Source organism: Urocitellus parryii, chromosome 9 (genome assembly GCF_045843805.1).
Source record: "Urocitellus parryii isolate mUroPar1 chromosome 9, mUroPar1.hap1, whole genome shotgun sequence".
In the NCBI taxonomy this organism is placed as follows: Eukaryota; Metazoa; Chordata; class Mammalia; order Rodentia; family Sciuridae; genus Urocitellus; species Urocitellus parryii.
The window spans coordinates 57,922,518-57,943,224 of NC_135539.1; the positions used below are offsets into that span (position 1 = coordinate 57,922,518).

Sequence of the window (20,707 nt, forward strand, 5' to 3'; positions counted from 1 at the left end):
TTTCATAATATTCATATGGCAAAAATCCTCTCAAAGAGGGCAAGTGGGAAGAGCTCTGTAGGGCTTCATTGATGATTTATGTAATTTTATGTAAATGTAACATTTACTAACAATTGGGATTAGGTTTCAGATCTCCTTTTAATGTTTGCTGAGCAGGCAAAACCCACAAAGATTTGCAAAAAAAGGATTCATGAATAAACAGAGAAAGAGGGAGCTCACTCTAATCAGTCTAAGATTTTACCACTTGAATTTCTTCTAATATAGAGAGCCTAGCTTATATTCTGTAATTATATACTTTGGAAGCAATTACTTAGCACATTCTTTTGGTGAGATAGAACAGGGGAAAATGTCAAAATGGTTGGGTAATTCTTACAGATCACTGGGGTATAATTTTAATAAGAGTAACATTGAGACTATCCATTCAATAGCAAACAAAATTACTACTACTACTGAGAGACAACCAGAGGAGAAACCTGACCAGGAGAGGCACTACTGGCTAACAGTAGTCTCCTTTTGCAGATAAAAAGAAGAGCCTATAAATGGACCCAAACCTAAGCATGCATTAAGATGTACCATGCTTCTTTGTGGTCAGCGAGAGTTGTAGGACGCTGTTACTACACTGAAATGGGGACATCATTCTTTCACTCCTTATCAGTCACCAAGTCCTGCAGATTTTGATTCCAAAATACACATCCTGAAACAGCCCTTCTATATCCACGCTAACATTACTCTATTTCAGGCCCTCACCATCTTTCATCCAGACTGCTGCTCAATCTTTCTAACAAAAATTGCCCCTATCTTCAGACCTGATCCTTAAAGTTCCACTGAAGTCAGAGGGAGCTAGCTAAAATACTGAGCTGACCTTGAACTCTTTTTAGTTGTCCCCCTCCCATCACCTGTAGCAGGAGTGAGCAACTGCAGCCAAACCCTCAAGCCAAATGTGGCCCATGTCTTATTTTTGAATGGTCCATAAGCTAAAAATGATTTTTACACTGTTAAATGACTAAAAAAAAAAATCAAAAGAATAATATTTTGTATCACAAGAAAAGGATCTTGAATTTGAATTTCAATGTCCATGAAGTTTTTTTATTTGTTCTTTTTAGTTATACATGACAGTAGAGTCTATTCTACTATATTTACACAAGCATGGAATATATCTTATTCTAATTAGGATCCCAGTCTTGTGGATGTACATTTTCCCATAAAATTTTATTGGAACATAACCTAAGTGTCCCTGTTTCATTTATTTCATATATATATATATATATATATATATATATAGTAATTGTAGTTGGACACAACACCTTTATTTTTATTTGTTTATTTATTTTTTATGTGGTGCTTGAGGATCGAACCCAGCATCTTGCACATGCTAGGCGCGCGCGCTCTCCCGCTGAGCCATAACCCCAGCCCTCATTCATTTCTTATTAACTATTTTTTAAGTAGTTACTACCAAGATACTTTTGAAAAGCATTAATCGATTCAGATAACTAATGAACTGTACTTCTTAGAAAATATTTACTGATCAACTATTGTAAGCTTAGCATGATACTAGGTGCTGTGGGCGATTTAAAAAAGAAACAAAGAAAATGATATATGGCTCCATTTTTTTGAGTTTACAGTTTTTGGTGGGAGAAAGGAAGACCATATGGGTACCAGAAAAGGAAAAGAATGAAACAAAGTTAGTCAATGTGAAAAAGAGGAGGCTAATGAGATCTGGGATTAGTGTGCAAAATCAAGAGGAAAGAACAAAGATTTAGAAGTATCCACTGAGATGGGGTGACAGTCCAGAGATTTACAGAAGGATGTGGCAGGACCATGCTCCACGGTATGGATGTGGCTTTCTGAGAAGGAGCTGTACACATACTAACCCTGATTACGGGTTACAGGGTTCGGTGGGGAATGCTTCCTGGAAGACATGACAAGTGAGGCCGTGACCAGAAGGATGGGGGACACAGCAGACAAGTCTTGTGGACAACTGGGCATCTTTTCAAATAGACTTCTCCCATTTGAGGATGTTCCTATGAGTTCCAGAAACCCGTGTTCCCAGCCTTCTTAGTAGCTAAGATGGAGAAGGAATGGATTTTAGCTGTGCTAGTCTGACGTCTTTGTGCTAGATTCTGATTTGGAAGACAAGAAGCAAGCGGTTTTTCTGACCAAAGTGATCTTGGACTAGGTATCTGGTTTGCCGACAGAAAAAGTGCCACGTGAACAGTCCCTCCATATGGCTCTGGAACTGTTCTGGCTTCTAGCCCTGTCCTCCCCCAGATTCTTTGAGCCACCTAAAAGTGTTAATGAACGCCTTTCTCCTTACACCAGCTAATGTGGGTAGTGCTGTTTGCTCTTCGCGGTTCTAGCGCCATCCTGGCATGATTTCACAAGGCTGAGGACCATGTTCTTCAAACTGCACCTGCCAGCTCTCCTTGGACCCCAGCCTTCATTCTTGGTCAACACTCCTTATGGACTCTTCCCTGCATGCCTGCTCACTATAGGTGTACCTGCCGAGGGTGGTGCTCAGGCCTTTTCCTGCTACACAGATACTCAGTGAATTATTTCATGATCAGGAATTCACTCATGGCCTCTAGAGTGGTCTCGAAATTTCATCAGTCAGTGGCAGAGCCAAGAAGGAAGCAGCAAGCACTCAGGAATTCTTCCTCTAGCATGATTCAGAGCTCCTTGGCTCTTGGCAATCGCAAGGAGTTTGGCTCTGTGGGTACAAACTAGTCCATTTTAAGTAGTACAAAGAGCATCTGCTTTGTGGGTAGAAAACTAAACATTATCTTTTAGTCCAGTATTATCTTTTAGTCATTTCCTTTTTAACTGCCACAGATTTAGAACTAAATGCAACAAGACTGTTTCAAATTGTTGGCTTAGGAGAAGGGACCTCTAAGTAGCAAGTAAAGAACAAACATAATTGCAGGGACAAGAGGACAGAATTATGATACATAGAAGACTCCCTCCGTCAGGGTTTGACAAAACTGCCTGACGACATGGAAAGGCCATGAATAAAGGAGGCCTGGTTTTTCCTCCCCCTCTTCATCTTCAAATAATGCTGAATACCTTTCGTGACTTTTAATGTCAGAATGCATTCATTTTATAACTTCTCATCCAAACTCCAGAACAAATACCCTCTGTCTTTCTTAAAATCACGTGCTAACATGGAATATTCCAGAACATAAAACCCTTTGCGATTTTTACTGGGAACAGAGCTGAAAGTACAACATTCACCTGCTTTTTGAGTACCCTATACTTCTCAATTCTCACATCTATTCTAACAAACTCTGACTTTTATCTCAGAAGGGAAGGCAAGATGTCTGTGGACTTGAGTTGTTGGTTTTGGGGTTTTTTTTTTTTTTTGTTTGTTTGTTTATTTGTTCCGTGAAGTTTTTAGCTCCCTCTGAGTGTTTTGTGTTCCCTTTTATATTTTCCTCAAATTGGCCTTTATTGTGGGATTTTAATTTTTCCTTTCCTTTGGTTTCCACAGCAACCCACCTTCATGAGGAACCCAGGATTTTCTGGGTTGGTCATAATGTCCTGACAGAGAGTTTATTTCCCTCAGGCAGAGCAAGGAGGTCTCTGATATTAAGTTGCCCGGAGCTTTGGGGGATGCCTGATATCAGGGCAGTGGCTGGAAAGAAAGTCAGTATACTTAGCCTCCAGCACAATCATTAGCTATATTTAACCCCAATTTAAGGGAGCTACAATGGCTTTTCATCTCTTAAATGAAACAATAAAAGATCATTTGATCACTTAAAAACATTTTCAAAACAAGAGGCTGTTTTATAAAATGTTACAGACCTTTGCTCTAAGAGATTCTCTCCATGTTTGTAGACATTTACAACAGCAGAATGTTCATGGAATTCCCATGTCTTTATACAGCGACTAAAGCCCAATTCTAAGATGGTAACCTGTGAAGAGGCAGCTTTCTATCCACTTTTTTTATTTTTTATTTCTCTTACAAACATACAAGGTTGGTTCTACTTTGTCATCACATAAAATTGGGATGCACATTGTTTCACTAGAGCACTTCCGGAATTAATTTTCTCCAGTCTCATGTAGTACATATGCTTTATGCTATTCAATTTTATTTTTAAAGTTGAAATTTAAAATTTTTCAAACTTTTGTGAATCGTATTCTCCAAGCAAATTTCATGTTTTTTAATCCTATAAATTATTTGCCATATAACATTATAAGGCAGGTCATGTTATATGCTTATTATATCAATGTATTATTTACTAGTATATAATGTGTAACATAGCTAAAAAAAATCTGCTACAACATGTACACCCTAGGACTCCTTTATAGTCAATTCCTAGCACCACAAAAGCATCCTTACAGGTGTTTAATATTCTTCTTTTTTTGTGTGTGTATGTGTGTGTGGAACTGGGTGCTCTACCATTAAGCTACATCACCAATCCTTTTAATCCTTTTATTTTGAGACAGGGTCTTGCTAAGTTGCCCTGGCTAGGCTTGAACTTGCAATCTTCCTGCATTAGCCTCCCAAGTCGCTGAGATTATAGGTCTGTGTCACTATACCCAGAGTGTGTTTAATTCTAAAAGTAAGATGATCTTCTGCAAAGATGAAGACTCCTGTTCTGTCATCCAGAAGAGAAAGGACAAGTCAGAATCACCTCAGATGGACATATTTGCTGGGCACAGGAACTCTCCTAGCTCCCTGGTTACCCCTGTACAGCTGTCTTCCATGTAGACACCTTTGCTTTTGATTCCATGAGCTGCCCTAAACTTCTCTATTGATCTGGTGTCACAACGTTCCTTACCAAATCCCCATCACTGCTAAGGTTTCCTTTTCAATGTGTTTCCTAATTTTCAGAGAAGGACTGCAATCTCTGAAACACCCATTTGATTTTCTACTCATTTGAAAATCCTGTGGGAGCTGACTTTGCTGCAGCAGCCTCCAGGAACAAGAGAGCTGTTTTGTGCCTTTGGGTATTCTCCCATCTCTGGCAGCTGACTTGCACTCCCAGCCTGGTGAAAAGCCATGTGGCAGACTCAACAGTTACAGCTTCAGCCGGGAAGAGAGAACTATGCAGGCAGCCAATAGCCTGCTACTGACATGTGCTTAGAATCTTTTTTCACCATCATAGTCTTCACAGGCTGTGCAACAACATACTGTCACCTCAACCTCCTACTCTGTCCCTCTGGTGCATAAAATTCTGTCCTGGCAGGGACACAAGGATACCTTGGAGTAATCATTTAGTGATCGAGCAGATCCCTCCCCTCCCATGAGAAATTTGTAAGAGAATAAAACTGATGATCATCCCATGAACACTTTCTAACTAACAATCACCAAGTTACCAAGAATGTCGAAACACACAATAAACATTCATAGAAGCAATTAATCATCATCATCATCACACACATACACAGTTTTTTTTTTTTTCAAGAGATGGGGCACCTGCTTTCCTCATTTTAAACACTGTATAATGGAAAGAGAAAATATGAACTTTCTGGCAAAGGATCACTGAAACCAGTTCAACAGCAGAAGTTCAAACTCTATTGTTGTACTTGCCACAAAATGAGGTTTTCTGGGGCTGGTTCCATATGCATGTTATGCTATAAAAGCAAATATAAAGTAGCTACATTCTTGCAACCAGTCAAAGGGTTATTTAGGTAAACATCCTGGGATAATGTGAAAACTGTGGCTGGACTTACTAAGATTTAACTGTACAAGTTAAGTATATACAAGTTACATGTACAACCAAGTGTTCACAAGCAAAATTAATGACAGAATGTTCCTATGATCTCATCTAATAAATATATACTGGACAACAGGCTAAACTGACATAATCCTAATCTTCTATATGTGGTACCTGAAATCACTTAGATATAGCTGTAAAGCACTATACTAAAATATAATTACTTACCTTGGTGGGAACTTTTAAAATAAAAGAATGTGACTGTTCAAAATGAATAAGAATTGAAGCAGTTACCGAAAGCCAAAATGATGCTAAATATAGCTAGAAGCATTTTAAAAACCACAGTTTCAACTTTTATAAATTTCTCCAATTAAAGTGAATACATATCCATAAACCAAAGAATTCCTCATTCTTGTCAGATTTGGTAAAATACATAATGACAATAACATGGACATGTAAATATAGTAAATGTGTTTGCTAAGCTTTACATGGTACCCTGTGCTACTGAACAAGAGAATTTTGACAGTGCAACATGGTGGCAACTAGAGTATTTATAAGGAAATCACTACAAGAAATCACTTTAAAAGGCTCCCGTCTTGCTGATATTTAAAATGTTCACGATGGCACAAAGTCCCCTTATGAGGATTTGGAAGAATCTAGGAACTGCTATGTTAATGGACAATATTAAGCATGTCTATACAATTAGCATGCACACCTTAGCCAAGCTTCAAATGTCTGCCAGAAGATGCTAGTGGAATGGTTGCCAAGGCAACCTGCTGGGGGAAAATTACATTTGTCTGTGTGTGTTTCCAGATCTACCTATATCTGCCGATATGCGTTTATAACCTTTTTTTTTTTTTGGTTTAGGACTAGGACAAGAGCAAAATTACATAGTATTTATTTTGAATAAGGAAGCCTTGAGATTTGTTGATGAAAATGATGATGATTATTATCGAACCTAGTGCCTCACATGTGTGAGGCAAGTGCTCTACCACTGAGCCTCAGCCCCAGCCCCAGCCCCCTGACTCATTATTTTTAAAATTAAAAAAAAAAAAAGAAGAAGAGGGGCAAAGAAGGCAAGCTGGAGAGGCTGCTGGAAGGCCATGAATGGCCCAAGTGTGTGAAGCTCCACAGCACTTGAAATATTATGAAAGCAAGATAAAGACCCTCAGAGCAACTGAAGTTTAGTCAATGCAGTGATTAGATTACACATATGTGCTCAGCCTTTCAAAGAAATTGAATTATTTAACAAGCTACAGTGAACCTATTATTAAAATGTTCTTTTCTGTTTCAGATGAAGCTGAGCTATTTTAGGGCACTTCAGGGTCCATCTATGAACATTACTGACAACTGGGAGAGCTTTATGGCCACATAGGATGTCCCTGGATCCCAGGCTCCTGATTTAGTCAGTTGTATGTCTTCAATAAAGTTCACCACCTCCTTGAGCTACCATTTCTTCATCAATAAAACAGGAACACCATTTCCCTTGAAAAGATTGTAGGATTAATATGATGCTGTTTTATAAGGTATCCATTTGTGTGTTCTTGATCTTATCTACTTGCAAGCATTCCACTGATTTTACTTGTTGAAACAAAATCTCAAAACCACTCTTAACATCATCACCACCCCCCAAAAGCTTCTCAATGAAAGAAAATGGAAAAGGGAGAAACAGTTTACCTTGGCACTGGCTTGGGACCCTGACATTCTGTGTCTGAATGTCTGCTACCGATAGCCGAATGCTGTGAAGCAGCTTTCTTATCATAAGAAATGGGGGTTCTGCCCCTGCCCATAAGAACCTCCTAGAGGTACAGTGAGGTCATACAACATACTCTTCAGTGGTGCAGAACACAGAGAGGGCTTAGTAACTGTTAGCCTATTTATTTATGCTGGGGATTGAACCCGGGGCCTCAGGCATGCCAGGTAAGCACTCTACCACTGAGCTCCATCTCCAACCCCTGTTAGCTATTTAAAAATAGTTAGCTCATTATTTCCAAACATGCGACTCTTAAATGAGGATGACCAAGTTTATCTATAGAAAGATTACAGAAGACCTTCTGAACAAGTTCATGGATGGAATTAACCATACTTGGCTGCCGTTTGTGAAATTCTTATTTCTCTCTCTTATTGATCAAAGACAGCACTGGAGAAACAGCAGAGGCCATTGTTCGGAGAATTCTCCATGAGTCCCCAGTACTTCTGCATACCTTGGGACCAAAGTAACTTATGACTGCCCTAATGTTCTGCACTATCTTTTCAAGGATGTTTATTTAGTGAATAGCCACAGAAGAGAGAACTAGTATCTCCCTGTACAGCAAAGGACAGGCATGCTTCCTGCACATTAGAAGAGATTTGGGATCCCACGGCTCAGGGTTTCTCTCCTACACCACAGTGTGCGGTTATCACATGGCTCTCTTTGTGTTGTCCTTATAGGAATTAGGGCTCAGGGAACTGATACAAGAAGGTTGGATACTTTGGCTGCTACTACTGCTGTTGTGAGTAATAAATGGCCTTTATTTCTGACCCAGGAGTACCATGTCTTCTACTAGCATCTATAAAACTGTGCCAGGCTGATGTATTAGCTTCCAAGAATGGGAGAATCTCAGGCTCCAACCAGTTCTTATCAGTCACTTTAGGAACCCAAGGAATTCCAGGAATTAGGAAGGCAGAGCAGGAAAGAGGTGGGCTAGGGGTCTAGGAGGAGGGGTTGGGGAGCCAGGGGAAAAACTGACAAGATAGTTCCAAGTTTGTGAATGTCTTTTGGTTTTATTTATTTATGTGTTTTTTGGGGGGACGGGTACCGGGGATTGTACTTAGGGGCACTAAACCACTGAGCTACATCCCCAGCCCTATTTTGTATTTTTATTTAGAGACAGGGTCTCACCGAGTTGCTTAGTGCCTCATGTTGCTGAGGCTGGCTTTGAACTCTGGATCCTCAGGTCTCAGCCTCCTGAGCTGCTGGGATTACAGGCATGTACCACAAAGGCTGGCATATCTTTTGGTTTACGAAGGTTCTTTTCACCTGTGGATTTTCACATTCTTAAATAAATTTCTGTCAAGGATGGTCAAAGTTGTCCTTTTCTCTTGGCAAATTCTAACCACTTACATTCCTCAAGCCATACTTACTCCTACCTACCAGTCACTCTGCTTCACTAGCTGAACATGTTGTTCTAGAATGTTCCATATGGGTCCAGCCTTATCCAAAGGACAAGAGGGAAAAGGAGAACCTGAGGATTTTTATTCCCAGCATTTGTGTGTGTTTTGTTTGTTTTTAAGCACTGATCATTTTAGTTCCCTTTAAAGTTCTGAGTTGCAAAGCCACATTTGGGTCATCACAAGCAGTAATTAGGAGCAGAATTAAAATGACATGCTAATTAGGGTGCCAGTGGCTATTCATTTCAGATATTGTACATTTGTTTGGTTAAGTACCATTTCTGCTTTATATATTTGTTTGAATAAATTCTGTATTAATGGAACAGCACTGTCAGCTATACTCACACCAATAAATTATAAAACCTTAAAATGTCCTTATTAACACCAATATTTATGAAATCCAATTTATTGGAGTTTTCTAAGAAATGCAAAACTTTTCACAATACTCCTGAAATTTCCTGCTTCATCTGGTGGGTGTGGTATTTGACTATTATGAACAGCAAAGTACTGTTTCTAATTATTCTTTTTTCCATAATGTATATCAACACACAATAATTTTCACATAGTTTAAGTTTATAGAATGGTTCTTACTTTGTGCCAAATGGATTAACCTTTCACTTTTACCCTTTACAGCCCACGTCCTGGCAGCAGTATCAACAAGGAGTTTTAATTTTCTTCTCTTGCTTTGGAAAACAAAGAGTTCTACACACCCTTTCACGGCCACCTCAATTACTAATTCGACCACATAAAACAGAGATTTATTTTTCCAAGTGGCAGCACAGAAGGTCTGCCATATTTTGTCTAATACTGGGAAATCAATGCTATTTTTAGTTCTCCTTTACAAAGGCATCATTAAATGTTACCTGTCAAATGGGCCAAAGATGTATATTCTACACTTAATAAACATTTGGCTCAGACCAAGAACTCCAAAGTTATGAAAGTTGCAGGGCCAATAAGTAAGTCCCCAAAAGAATCCATTAGCCAAAGGATTTAGGAATACAAGCGTAGGCAGGATAGTCCACATATGCAAGAGGTTAAAGTGAAGCCCAGGGTGGCTGGCTACAGACCAGCTCTCCATAAGCAGGAGCTACAGAGAGAGTCACCCACTTCAAGACACTGAGGTCAGTTCCTGGGCTGACCATGCACTTTCCCACTGGCACATAAACCAAAGAACTTGGAATGGGGAAGAAGTTGTGGGAAGAGTCAAAAGCTTCCTCCCCATAGGAAAGAAACAGTGGGCCCTTGGCTGTGCTATAACTCAACCCATCATTTTACAGATAAGGCACTCAAGTCTCATGCAAGGTTGCACAGCAGTTTATAAAGGAAGTGGGGCTGTAAGGGTGAGTAGGTGTCTAATGAGGTCTCTTTATTCTATATTTTTGATGCTTTGACATCTTGGAGCTTTGCAAACCGTGGAAGAACTGCCCCTCCCAATAATTTTCAAGGTAGCATGGTTTTTATATGCAACCAACAAATCCAGAACCCACACCCCTAACCACCTCCTTTGGGAGTCCTTACATTCCAGGTCACTATTCCTCTGCCCTTATTATCCCAGGGCCAGAAAACAGACAACTGGGAGCTATGACCCAGAGGTGATGAAATTATTCAAACTAGCCAATCCTAAATCTTCCTAGGCTGCTTACATGCTTTGTGTATTCCTTCCTGAAATGCATACACATGCATGTATGCGATCTCTCTCTCTCTCTCTCTCTCAAGACTCTTGCTCTCATTGTCCCTACTTGCTCTGCCTTCTGATGGACCCTGGTGCTTCCCTGAAGGGTAAAGACTTCCCCTTCCTCCTGGTAACTGTAACAAATCTCATATTCACCATCATATCAGTGGCAGTTTATCTTCTGATCTGTCAGCCTGCCCTTACCTGATTAATAATAAAATCTCTATTTTTTTTTTTTTTAAATAGGAGACTCAAGATTTTCTGGACTGTGGCCACACCATTACAGAGTGCTGACACAGAACTGATGATATTTACACTTGCTGCAAGGAAGAACTTTCTAGAAGTTTAGGCTACAATGAAAAAACAAATTTGAGATCACAGAAAATATTTAGGCAGTGAAAGGAGAAAATGTCCTGTCATGAAAGCCTAATTGGCACAAGACCTAAGGAATCTGACTTCTGTACCAGGGAAGCCACTGAGAAAATTCAGACTGAATAGCAGAGGACCACTAAAGTTTGAGCAGGGAGAGAAGTGATTAATCATACAGCAATATATAGATTACTATAGAGGGGGCTGGGGATGTGGCTCAAGCGGTAGCGCACTCGCCTGGCATGCGTGCGGCCCGGGTTCGATCCTCAGCACCACATACCAACAAAGATGTTGTGTCAGCCGAGAACTAAAAAATAAATATTAAAAATTCTTTCTCTCTCTCTCTCTCCTCTCTCACTCTCTCAAAAAAAAAAAAAAGAAAAGAAAAAAGATTACTATAGAGGGAGACTCCACGATAAAGGGATAGTTCGGAGATGGCTGTTGAAGGTACACGTCCATGAAGTGGGGGATGGAAGGAGAAAGAGGAAGCATAAAATGGACTTTCTGCCCCCTCTCAATACATGGGAGAAGCCTGGGCAGTGGCTCTTAGTGAAAGTGCATCTAAATTACCACCAGGGAAGCATCTAACAGCTGATCATTAAGATGTAAACTGAGACAAACCGAGCAAAATCCACATATATTTCTTGCCAGGGCTGGACCCTGGCTTGAAAGCATATTTATCAGAACAACTTGATTCACAAAATTTTAAGTTATGATTGTCAAATACAGGTGTTTTACTGAGGCTATGATAAGAATGGTATTTTTGGTTCTTCTTTCAAAATGTCACATTAAAATATTAAAACTGTACAGAGGAAAACTGTCACAGTCATCTGATCATCATTATCAGCTAATCTGGAGTCATTTATTTAGCTTTTTTTAGGATTAGATGCTCTCTTCAAGTTGACTGGCAAGATCATCAGATTCAGGGTGAAGATTCTCAAAGATGACCCCAAAGATAAACCAGGCCAGAGCAGCACACTGCTCTCAAACCCAGAGGACCAGTGATTACTTCTGAATTCCAGTTCTTCTGCTCCATTAGATCACATCCACCTTCTCATCCAAACTGAACTCAGCAAACATCCATCAAGGCTAATACTCCTGCTGGATGAAGCTTTCTAGAGCAAGAATGCCATCATGCCACAGGCCCTTTCAAAACACTCAGTAATTCTGGAGTAAGCCTCAGGACCCTCTTCAGGGCTTTGGGCCATTACATTTTGTGGATGCGGAAATTAACAGAGTACTGTCTAAATGACCTCATTTCCTGATTCCACGTGCTTGCCCAGGAGTAACATCCCTCTTCAATCTACCCTGAAGAGTACACACACTTTGAATTGTTTTTCAGGAAATTCTGAATCAGCACAAACCCTACAACTTTCCTCTTGCTTGTATGGTGGTGTTGGATGCCATGTATGTGGGCCATATGGGGGCTGAACTTATGACCCTGGTCTAACACATACAGGTTCTCGCCAGCAGAACTGGTGGGCTGTACACAGGATTAAAGAGGGAAGATTTTGAGCTTTTTTTCTTTCTTTTTTTTTTTTTTTTTTTTGGTCCTGGGGATTGAGCTGCATCCCCAGCCTTTTTTATTTTGAGACAGGGTCTGACAAAGTTGCCTAGGTGGGCCTTGAACCCATGATCCTTCTGCCTCCAGAGTCACTGGGATTACACAGGTGCAACACTGTGCCCAGCTAATGATTTCATCTTAAAGCAAGAAGGGTCTTGAAGAATAATCTCATATTCACCACCATAAAAATGTGAAATATTCTTTCCACACTGTGATGTTTCCTTTTTAAACAACCAATAAATATTTAGTGCTTACTTAGGAACAAAGAGACAATGTGGGGAAATGGAGACTTTTTACTCTTTATTATTAGAAAATACTAATAATATTAAATGAAAATACTAATAATATTAAATAATAAAATGAGAGTGACACATTTTTGTCACTCTCAAGCTGTTCATATCCACATATTAGTCTTTCAAAATCAGTGACTGTCATTCCCACAATCCACATGCAATACTTCATGTTCTACTTACAAGCACACAATGAGTATGCAGGGTTTACCTAGGAGGGACATGAACTGGAATGCCAGGAAGCAGAAACTGCTACCTATTATTAACATCAACAGATGCTAGGGAAGAGTCTCCAGAGAAAGTCTTGTAAACAGACAAACATCTGCTAACATTTAATTTTCAAAAGTAGAACGTTTTTGGAGATATGGAATACTCTGACGTGTTATCTTGACAAAGTTTATTCTGATCAATGTTTCTATATATAACTGCTATCTTTCAACTTTAAGAAAACAAATATAATCTTAACAAGAGTAGCTATTGCTTGCTGTAAACCTGGTTCTACTTTATACTCAGAGCATTTCTTATTATTATGTAATTTCTTATTACTATGTAATGTATGAGCAATAAATTAGTGGTCATACATAATTAAACATGAATAAAATACAAATTAGGAGCAAGCAGAAACCAAGTTTGTCTTATTTTTTAATACACATATTAACTGAAATACTAGTAAGCTTAACATTCATTCACAATTTAAAGACTACCTCAAAAAAACCACAGTACTCTTAGTCCTGAGAATCCTTAGATTCAACAGTCACTTTGTGAATTTGTGAATTTGCAAAGAAAACAAAATATTCAGAAGTGAAGAGCCCATCCTGTTAAGTTCTAAAGCCTTGCTTTAGGGCTTGAAGGGAGCATACATTTTCTATGCCTCTCCTTTCTGCAATGTGAAACACAAATGATTCATGAAAAAACACAGGTAAAGCACTGCTAATATTTTAATGTAGGTAACTTTCAGTGATCATTAAATTATTTTTTTCTTAATGCTTAGGTAAATCATCAATTAGAAGTAAAGAAGAAGAGACAGGTTTAATGTTTTGCTTACAGTCTAATTTTCTCAAGTCCCTGTGTCACAAGACCAGTCAGGCCTGACAGCAGAAGAGAACCAGGCTTACCTAGCCAATGACAATTGATGGTTAAATTTTTTTTTCTGGACTTGAAAAACCAAATATGTAAACGAATGGCCAGTTTCCAGTTTCTGTTGCTATGTCTAAGGGTGTGGACTGAGGGAAAGCAATTGGTGAGGGAGGAATTTGTTGAGTAAGAAGACATTAAAATTGATTTAAAAAAATAACATATACCTTATAGAAACTAGTATTAAACTGAAAAGTAGTAATTTATTATTTGTTTCAAGTTCTCCATTAGCATATTAGGAAAAGGATGAGTATTGCTGATATTTATATTATAGAACCCTAGCTTAAGGGCTGAATAAAAATCCACTAAATAAATAAATAAGCAAATTTTCAGAAATGAAATATGATGTGAATTTTTTTTAGCTATAAAGGAACCGAAAAGCTTTATTTATTCATATAGGTTAAAGAACATATCTAAAAATATAACAAGATATTTTTATCTTTTTTTTTAGTTTTATTGATTTTATTTTTTTTAAATCCACAACAGCGGAATGCATTACAATTCTTATTACACATATAGAGTACAATTTTTCATATCTTTGTATATAGAGTATGAAACAGACCATAAAATCCTTAAGAAAACACTTTAAAAAATGATAGACTTGTCATGACATTAGTGGAAAAACTTATAATAACAAAACCAGGAGAAAAAGTTTAAGAATCTAAAATATATTGGTTTAATGAAACAGTTTAAAGCATTCTGATAAACCAAAGCTGAATACGACAATACTTTTTAAATTGCAAAACCACAGTCAAGAAAAATATTATAATATAAAATGGTTAGTGTAATATTGTAATGACCATGTAAAAATGTATGCAAATATAAGATAATGGATAAAAACTGACTAGCTTTACTAAAGGAATATTTTAAAAATAAAAAACAGCAACAATAACATATATGTCTAGGACATTAGAACTTCCAAACAACAATCACACAGGTTCTCTCATCTGATCTTAAGGTGATCTCATGACATAGGCAGAGCAGGTAATGTAACGGGAAGGATGCCCTGAAAAGGGTTAAAGTGGCTGGGCATAATGGCGCATGCCTGTAATCCCAGTGGTTTGAGAGGCTGAGGCAGGAGAGGATGGAGATTTCAAAGCCAGCCTTAGCAAAAGTGAGGTGCTAAGCAACCCAGTGAGACCCTGTCTCTAAATAAAATACAAAATAGGGCTGGGGATGTGGCTCAGTGGTCGAGTGCTCCTGAGTTCAATTCCTGGTCCCCTGCCCCTCCCAAAAAAGGTTAAAAACACCCCAACAATGACTGAGCTGGGCTGCACACTGGTCTGGTCTTGAGACCCACTCTAAGTCCTCAGCGTGGGTACAGAGAACCATGACAGACCTGGTGTATCAGTGCAGAGCAGCAGAAGCCCTCCTGACCCCCATTCCCACAGCCTAACAGGCTGGTTCCACAATTCTGCACTGCAAGCTCTTCCTAACTGGTGGGTCTTTAAACAGATACACCTTCTTATAGAAAGATCCCTGGGATTTGAGCATGGAGCCTCTACAGATCTCCTTCCCTGTCTACTACCTCCAGGTACCTGGAAGGCAGCTCTCCCTCTCTGTGAGAGGGAGAGTGAGTCCTGAAGGTGCGGCAGAGTCAATGCCAGCAGGGCCTAAGGGACCCAAAGGCTGCAGGAAGGGAAAGCCACCAGGTGTACTTCTGTTCTGAGCTGTATCCCTGCTTTTAACACAGTCAAGCCTGGTAGGCCCACCCACAGGCTGTTCACATAGCCCCCCCAAACAATACCCATTAGGTTACTGCCTTCCTTTTAAAACATGAGCCACTGATTTCCACACTGAGCACAAGCATTTCTGTCCAAAAAGGCTGAGCAGACTTTTGCAAGTTTATAAGCATGAGGTGGAACATATACATGCATTCTGCCAGCACGAGTATATTCCCCATGTATTACTGAAAAATTTCCATTTGCACTTAACATTTATATGAATTACAGTGGAGAGAGAAAATAGGTGAAAAAAAATTGAAGCCATGGTTCCTTTCAATAATTTTTGACCCACTTGCTGCCAAAGTAGAGAATGGCCTTGGAAGGCTCCAGTCTGCGTGAAAGTGATCTTTGCCTTCCTTAAGCAAATGTGTTTGTTTCCTCCTTTAAAGAGACCTGATCTCCCTCCTGACATTCAATATGAGCAGTACATATGGCTTCATCTCCAGACACTGTGGGGCTCCTTTCAAATAAGTGTCTGTGGGGTTGCTTAGGGCGAAATCTAGGCACAGGTCTCTTCTTTCCCCAACTGCATCCCAGTAAACAGCACCACCCCACTGCAGGGGGTGGAAAGGGAGGAGGTTCCCTGTCTTTCCAACTGAAGGACAGGGGCACCAAGGGCATAGCTATTTTCTGTCCTATCCTTTTGCATGCACACAACAGGGCATTTCTTACAACCATTTTTCATACGCAGTAGGGTTTCATAACAGCTCAACCTAAGAAAAATGATACTAAATTAGTGTTAGACCAAGGGGGAAACTGAGGGCATCATCCCCATGTAAGCATTGCTGTACAGCTTACAGAAGCATATTCACATACATGAGTTCATCATTTTCTTTTACCATGAGGTATGTGAGATTTGCCCCACTTTTATAGACAAGGAAACTAACTTAGAGAAGCTAAGCAACTACCACAGGACAAGAGTTGAGAGTCAAGCTTGCATTGTCTGATTTTTTAAAAAACACTTTCTTAATTTTTTTCCACATTTTTTATTGGTGCATTATAGTTGTAAATAATGATGGGATTTTTGGATACAAATTAGTACATGCACATAATATGTATACCAAGATGCGTCTGGTTTAAGTCCCAGGCACTGCCTTTTAAATCTGATCAGATCAGAGTTTACCAGAAAAGAAGAGAAAAAGCTTCCTGCTTATAAAAGTTGGAGAGTGGGGCAGGAAGGAAGTAAGAGAGGAGAGAAAAATGTGCTTCCAGTTCCAAACAAAGCAAAGATAAAAATGGAGGTGGTGTCCATTCTGACATGTCACCCTCATGCCAAAGTCCTCAATGCCACCTTGTTGCTGAACTCTTGAAATAAGTCTGTTGCTATGTGGAGAGGTTTCCAACATTTTTTGGCCTTTATGCCCTTTCTTTAAAATAAAGTACTGTGCTAAAGCTAAGTACTTGGTGAGAGCCAGTGGATGGGGTTGCGGGGAGAGGACTTGGCCTGGGACTCCATGTTTTCAGGGACCTTCCCCCTCTCCCTCCATACTTCAGGCCTATGCTGCTCAAATTATGGCTCACAGAAATGCCTGCGTGCAAACTGGACTCTTTTTTTAATTTTTGTTTTTAATTTGGCATGAGAATGTAAATCAACTACTGGACTGAGTTAGGCACGTTTTCATTTTTTCCTTTTGAGCAAGAAGTTCTTGATGAAGCAAACAGACCACTGATTTCCATTCTGGCCTGAGCTCTGCATCTCCCCAAGTGCCAACAACAAAGCACTGGTCCAGGGACCAGATCCAGGAGTCCTAGGGTCCAACAACACTTGATTAGAACATTTTTCTTGTCCTGGAAACTCATTTAGAATTCCTGCTCTGGCTAGCAAGAGCACTCCCTCCTCCATGCTCTCTCTTCTTTCTGTCCCAGGACTCAGAAGTTGGAGCTGTCAGGGAGCTCCTGACAGCCCCAGGAAAGAGAATCCCAACCCTAGTGGCTGAAATGTCCCAAGCATCTGCCACATGTGGCCCTGCCCGGGCAGCCAGCCTATTCCGTGACTGGACAGCTCTGAGCATTGGAAAATCTTTCCTTTTCCTGACTTAAAATTTTCCCCTCTGTAATTTCTCTCTCTCACTATCTTAACTCTGGCCTCAGGAGCCCGATATTAACATTCACCCTCCCTCCTGAGAAGCCAGTTGAACAAGGCAACCTCTAAATCAGTAAAATATACTTTTACAGATCGTCTTTCCTCTGATACAGGAACTGATCACTTTTAAGGTACAGGAGAACTGGGTATTTGTGCATTTTAATTTTTGTTAGTTTTTCAGATTTCCAAACCTTTTATAAAAAAGTACGTTGGAGACCCAAAAGGCAATTATGGGGCATACATAAACATTCCAAAGGTAAAGAAAAAACAGAGGTTCAAGGTGCATAACTCCATTCACTATTTGCACTGTCATCCTTAATTTGGAAGAAACAAAGTGTGATTATGGAAATCACTTCAGGATTTGCAGTAGTGTGTGATCTGAGAAAAGTGAGCCTGTATGATCTTTAAGAAGGGTGATTCATTTCCTGCCAAAGCAGAACGTCACCTCCACTCTGTGCAAATAGGAATTACTCCTGTCCTACTTCCTGAGACCACATAGCTGAACACACCATATGGAATCTGGCCTCCCCTCCTGTTATCTTTCCTGAAGTCTTCTCCTTCTCACTGGCTCATATTTCCTGTTGACACTGCTTCTTTGATCAATCACAGAGAAGTCGTATTCCACTGCCCAAACCTGATGACGTGAAGGGCTGGAAGGGTAGTATGCCAAGAGTCTAGGTCATGTGGTGTACAACAGGATGAACCCCTACCATACAGCCTGGAAAGGGGTTCAGAAACAGGCCTGAATGCACATTAGTCTCATTGTCACCAATCCTGACATTACTGACAAAAGGAAAAAAAAAAAGAAGAAGAAGAAATCTGCTTGACATGCTTTCAAATTCTTTTACTCAGCCAACAGAACTTTCTGCAGAGACGAAACTGTTATCTGCACTGTTCAAGATGGCACCCACCAGCCTATAGGTGGCTGTTGAGCCCTTGACATGTGCCCAGGGTGAATGAGGAGCTGGGCTGTTAATTTCATTTTAATTCATATAAATTTAAATCTTGCAGTAGGGCATGGTGGCACATGCCTGTGATCCCACAGACTTGGGAGGCTGAGGTGGGAGGACAGCCAAGTTCAAGGCCAGCCAAAAATAAAGCTGGGGATGCAAGATGTGGCTCAGTGGTTAAGTGCTCTGGGTTCAATTCTAGTATCAAAAACCCAACAAAACCACCAAAAAAACTGTATGCCCAAATATAGCTAGTGGCTCCCATATCGGATGGTACTGTATTTAGGGATGGTCAGCTACATTTAAAAAATGAAGACCCCTATTCTTAAGGGGCTCACAGGCTATACCAGACACCACAAAGCAGTGGTACATGCAGCGTCTGGATCACTTATCTCTGGGCACAAGGGCCTCTGCACTGGGCTCCTTCCAAGCTGCTTTTTATCCAGCTCAAGCAACCAAGTTGTACTCATTTCACAGCATTTGTTGTTCAACCTCCACCTCTTTGCCTTGCCGGTTCTTAGGTCTCTTTGGGGCCTGAGCTTAAATGACATCTCCTTAGAAAGGCCTCTCTTGACCACCTAGTTGCAGATTTTAACTTTTGTGGGTTTGCTTGTTGCCACATCTTTTTAAAGCTGGCCCTGTTGGGGGGAACTGTAATTTGTCTGGGGCATGAATCATGCTCACTGTACAAGGAAGAGGATCCATCTGGCTGACCATCCAACAGCACAACTTAACTTGGAGGCAAGCTGCCTATGAATATCAAGTTATTTCTGAGTAAATAGTTCAAGGGCCCTGGCACCCCTCCTCATCCCTGGGAGGGATCAAGGCATTTCATCCCAACTCCAAACACAGGGAACATGCCCCAAAAGTGGTCCATATTCCTGGGGCAGGGGGTGTTTGGGGGGGATGACATGTCAGGGAGCATCCAGTACACAATGTTCCTCTCTCTTGTCTAAGGAACCCAAGAATACAGGCCAGGAGCAGCACCCAAGCCAGTAACCCTTGCCTCTCTGGCCTGGCCTGCAACTGCAGGGAGAGGGTTCTCCTGCACTGTGTAGCTCCATTTCCCGCCGCTTCTTCTGGGACTGGTGGGTGAGCTTTGACTGGCCTTGCCTTTCGTCTTATCAAAAGGGTCGGTTCTCAATTCCAGCGTGGAATTAGGGAACAGGTCATCATCAGGCCTTTTAATCATTTCTTAACCAATTTTATGGAGTTATAATTTAGAGAAAGTCCACCCACCTTAAGTATACAGGTCAATGAATTTGGACAAACGTATGCACCCCTGTAACTACCACAACAAACACAGATTTAGAACATTCCCATTACCGCCTACACTCCCCAGGTCTTCTGGTATATGCCTGGGGCAAGTTATGTAATCTCTTTGCCTTAGTTTCTCCATGTGCAGAGTGGGTCCAGTATTAGAATTTAAAGCATTGTACTTTGCACATCAATTATATGGTTTAGTATGTGCAGAACATTGAGATTTGTGCTGAGTACAAAGCTAGTCTTCTGTAAGTGTCAGCTGCTATGTTATGAACATCATTATCATTTTAAGAAATGACTGTGCTTCCTTCTCTAGTGACTGATTTTTCTCTTTAGTGGAGGATGCCTAGGACAGCATCCTAGAGAAATTATCTTTTAATGCCAAATTATCCCCTTATTCTAGAGGACCTATGTTACAGTTTGAATCTTAAACATCTCCCAAAGGCTCATGAGTTAAAAGCTGGTTCCTAGCTTGGCACTACTGGGAGTTGGTAGAAACTTTAGGAGCTAGGACCTATTTGGAGGATTTTAGGTCTCTGGTTATATGCCATTGATGGGGATTCTAGGAGCCTTGTCTCTCTTTTTTCCTCTTTTTTACTTCCCAGACATGAGGTGACCATATGGGGCCAACTGACCACAGACTGAAACCTCTAAAGCTATAAGCCAAAATAAACCTTTTCTCTTTACAAGTTGATTATCTCAGACACTTGTTATAGTAATGGAGAGTAGTCCAACACAACGTAATACATATACAAGTATAGACTTTTCAAACCTTTGACCCCACATGCTTTCTGTGTTCTAATTAATCAAGATTGCTCAGATCTTAATCACATGCCAGCTATTTCCTTCCC

At 40.2% G+C, this 20,707-nt stretch overlaps 1 protein-coding gene across 2 annotated transcripts in view; it reads right to left on the reverse strand.

The window, feature by feature from the left end:
* The window catches only part of Fam171a1 (family with sequence similarity 171 member A1), a 116,447-nt gene that overhangs the window by 50,765 nt on the left and 44,975 nt on the right, over window positions 1–20,707 (reverse strand). The window lies entirely within an intron of this gene.